We start from the raw sequence: 4,516 nt of genomic DNA, 5'->3' as shown, positions 1-4,516 counted from the left end.
GGAGTGCAGTAGCACCATCTCAGCTCACTACAACCTCTGCCTCCTGGGTTCAAGTGATTCTCCTGCCTCAGCCTCCCGAGTAGCTGAGATTACAGGCATGTGCCACCATGCCCAGCTAATTTTTTTGTATTTTTAGTAGAGATAGGGTTTAACTGTATTAGACAGGATGGTCTTGATCTTCTTACCTTGTGATCTGCCTGCCTCAGCCTCCCAACGTGCTGGGATTACAGGCATGAACCACTGCACCTGGCACAATTCTCTATTTTTAAAAAAATCTCATGTTTGGGGCTGGGTGAGGTGGCTCACACTTGTAATTCCAGCACTTTGGAAGGCCAAGGTGGGAGGATCACGAGGTCAAGAAATCGAGATCATCCTGGCCAACATGGTGAAACCCTGTCTCTACTAAAATATAAACAATTAGTCAGTCATGGTGGCACGTGCCTATAGTCCCAACTACTCAGGAGGCTCAGACAGGGCAATTGCTTGAACACCTGGGAGGCTGAGATTGCAGTGAACTGAGAGATCGTGCCACTGCACTCCAGCCTGGTGACAGAGAGAGACTCTGTCTCAAAAAAAAAAAAAAAAAAAAAGTTCAGCAAAATCATACATCCCAAGTTTTATGCAAAAACAGAGTTAAGGGCAGACCACTCAAAACATTAAGAAGTTGTAAGTAGAGCCCTGATGAAAAACAACTGTCCTAATAAATATCCTGACACAGTTTGTTTTCTATTGGTGTTTGCAGCTAACCACACAGCCAGGTCTTTTTTTGCAGCTTTATATCTGGGTACACCTGTTCCTTCCTGAGGCATGAAGGACATTTGCTTACTGGAGAGATAATTTTCACCAAAATTAAAAATACAATCTAGAGGTAGCTTTCTGAAATCATTTTAAACATAAAGAGATGTGACTTTAAAATTTTTCATCTGAACTCTGAATTTCCCTAAATAGCTTAATATAGTGAAAAATGGAGAATTTCTTGAAGCCACTAAAGTCTAATAAAAGAATGCACTTCCATGGGGTTTTCAGTTTCGTGTCTTTTCCTTAGGGTCTTCACAGGTGAGGAAGGCTTTTTGTTTGTGAGAAAGCTCATTCTACTCACTTCAAAACATACTGGAAAAATAGCATATGAGCCACTTTGGTTTCTGTGACATCATGATTCTATTCCCCTATTACCTGGTCAATGAGAGCCAGTTAGGACTAAGAAAACACCAGTGTGGTTAAATGGTAAAGTTTATGTTATGCATAGTTGGCCACATATTTAAAAATTAAGGATCTACAGAAGCTCTGTGTATGTGGGCTATACCTATCAATGTTTACTTTAGTAGTCATTAAAACTGGGATTTTTTAAAAAAGAACACCATTATGAATAGATGATGCTAACATTCGTGTATCCAGCTTCAGAAATAAAACTTTACTGATAACCTTGAATTCCCATGTGTGTCCTTGCCTGAATGCATTCCTTTGTCTCCCAGAAGTAACAACTATCCAGGATTCAGTGTTCATCATTTTCATGTCTATCTTTATGGGTTTTCTAAATTTAGAATATCCCCAGAGACATATAGTTTAAAATTTGTAAGCCAACACAGCCATAGTACAGTATGTGTATTATTTTAGAACTTTTATTGACTTGGTTCAGCCACCCTTACAGGTACCATTGGTCACGCAACCCCCTCCAAAGCAGAGGTGCAATTCTCCTCAGTACTTTATTAGCATGCCTTGATGTCTTGCTTCCAGTCCCTTTAGAAATTATGGTGGGGACACACCCATACACATTAATGGAATAAACACCCTTCTGTCCTCTCCCTTGGGGCTCCCTCCCACAAACAGGTCCATTGTCCACAGTACTCATTTGTGGGACTACAATATGTTCCCAGCCACAACAGAGCATTACATAGAATAGGAGCTAACATGCATGGGAATCAGAATATGTTTAGAATTACATCTTAGCACACTGAAAAATGCATTGGAAGAGCAGCCATTATTGACAGAGACGGTCCTGGCTAATAGATCTGCCTCGTTTTAGGCTGCTTAGGGGAACTGGGGTCCTGGAATAAGAAGCCCCACCCCCTCCTATAAAGAGAGGAAAGCTGGAGACAAAAAGAGGAAGCAAGAGATGAATTGCAAAACACTAATTAGACTCCAACCTCAAGGTAGCATTTCATATAATAAGTTCTAACAGTGTTCTCTTGTTTATATCAGCCTCCTTCTCTTAGCCTGGCTTACTGGGCCGGTGTTTAATTCCAATGCTTCTGAGTTAATTTATGCAACTTCATTATCCTTACCACAGTAGCCTCCGCTAGGGTTCTCTCCTACCTTCAAAGATCTCATCTAAGTTATAAAGCTATTAGATAGAGGAGAGAAATCAGGATGAACTTAACAGCATTCTCATATGGCCCGTGGGTTCTGGAGCCTATGCTTTGGCTGAACTTCAGTTGTGGTTGTTGCTAACACTGGTATATCTACCACTCAGCTTCAGAAATAAAACTTTACTGATATCATCAAATTCCATGTGTGTCCTTTCCTGAATGCTTTGTCACTCAGAGATAACAGCTATCCAAAATTTGGTGCTTATTATCCCCATGTCTGTCTTTATGGGTTTTCTAAATTTGGAATATCCCTGGAGACTACTTTGGCAACTGAAGCTGAACTGTGATGGTTGTTGACCTCTGATCGGCTACTTTTTAATCAAGAACTTATTTTTCCTCTTTCTCTCTCAGCTCCCACAGGCCCACTCTAGTGACTCATGACTTATATACACAGAACAACAGAGAAAAGAAAAACAGAATTAGATAAATGGGCAGGGGCAAGAGTGAGGACTATGTCTTACAAGGAATCATTTTTTTAAGAGTCTTAAATGATTTTATTATAAAAGATAAGCCATTTATTGACACTTTCCTAAAAGAACACAAATGTGAGAATAAAATAAACATATGTAAGACTCACTAGTCCCTGCAGGACAGGAAGCAGCCCTGGACAGAGAGGCTGCAGATGAATTTCCTTATACCTCATGTCTGAACTTTTCACACATTCTAGGATTTCATGTTTTGTTACCTATTACAAAGGAAAGGAAACTGGCTAGCAGATTGAGGTACAAGAAGGTCACAACTTTAAAGCTATCTGATGCTAATGACTTGTACAATCTAGTTTGGAACTCTGAGAGACAATATCAAATAAGCACTGTCAAATACTACCCCCAGTTAACCTTTACTGTCATTGTTCTTTGAAACCGTCTTTGGGATTGGTTATTTTCTCTCACTGTAGCTTTCGTTTGTCCCAAAGCACAAACCCTAAAGTCCACGTGCAGTCTCCATGTTTAAGTAAAGTCTGTTTCAGGACAACCCTGGGTTGCTGTAGTGTCTACTTGGTGTCATGCCCTTGGCAAATGGCAGCACAATGCAGGGGCTGACACGGTCAACTTTCCCGCTTGTGAACTTGCTCCCCTTTCAATCTGTTCACTGCCCATAGTCAAGGTTGAAATCTTTAGACAAGTGACGACCTTGGCCTATCTTCAGTCTGAAGCTGCCCTCTTATGTAACTGAATCCATTTCTTCACCAAAAATTGAGCTTTCAAAAGGTGTCAGAATATTCTTAGGAAGTGTCCTGAGATGGAGCTGGTGGGTTCTGGCCTTCAGGCTCTGGAGGGGGGTGCTGGCACAGCTGCTTTTTTTCCTGGGCGGCCAGGAACTCATGAATTGCTTGTTCTATTTGTGGCCTGAAGATGTGGTTTGGTTTTGGATCCACCACCTGAGAAATAATCCTCTCTACTCCAGCTTCCAACATCCCTGACTGAACCACACTCTATCTCAGACCATTTCGCAATTGGTTTTTGATCACTGTAGGACTCCATTCCTGCTTGTCCAGATGTGTTGACACAAGATTATCCACTTTCTGCCTAAGGTTTTGGTAAGCTGGCTTTGTGTCCAAGTTGGCCAGGCAGTCCCGGTGGAAGTTGTCAAAAAAGGCCAGGGCTCTTGAGCTGCTCCAATGATGAGAGCGATGAGCTGCGGGTCAATGGGAGGCAGCGGGGCCGGGTTGATGGGGCCACTGCCCCCAGTGGCCCCAGCAGTGCCTGTCGCTGTCCTGGCAGAGTCTGGCTCCGCCACTGCTGTCCGCCTTGGCTGCGCCCTGGGCCCACAAGGGGACTGACTATAGCTTCTTCTCCAGAACAGAAGGCCTAGAATGTGCAGAGGTAGCAAAGGGGGCAGTGAAGGAGAAGGGCCCCAAGGAGGCAGAGGTGGAGGTGACGGTGATGGTGGCGGTGGCGGCAATGGCAGGGGCGGTGGTCAAGGAATCATTTTTACCTGAATTATTTTTCTCTCTTCAAATTCTTTTTTCCCCTCAAAAGTGGGGAAATCTCTCAAATAACAAGAGCAAACAAGAAAGTAGCCTAGTCTGCACTGCATTTGCATTTCTTAGTTTCATTCCCTATTCCAAAATGTCTGAGGCAAATGTGTTCTGACAGCAGAAATGAACAGGTACTTAGGTGGGGCGCAGTGGCTCACGCCTATAATCCCAG

At 42.9% G+C, this 4,516-nt stretch overlaps 1 pseudogene; it reads right to left on the bottom strand.

The window, feature by feature from the left end:
• Nucleotides 1-4,283, bottom strand: LOC101051139 (biorientation of chromosomes in cell division protein 1 pseudogene; annotated as a pseudogene).
• Between the last annotated feature and the right edge of the window lie 233 nt (nucleotides 4,284-4,516).

This window comes from Saimiri boliviensis, chromosome 15 (assembly GCF_048565385.1).
Source record: "Saimiri boliviensis isolate mSaiBol1 chromosome 15, mSaiBol1.pri, whole genome shotgun sequence".
NCBI lineage: Eukaryota > Metazoa > Chordata > Mammalia > Primates > Cebidae > Saimiri > Saimiri boliviensis.
Note: the sequence above shows the minus strand (reverse complement) of the source record. Positions and strands in the feature narration are given on the sequence as shown.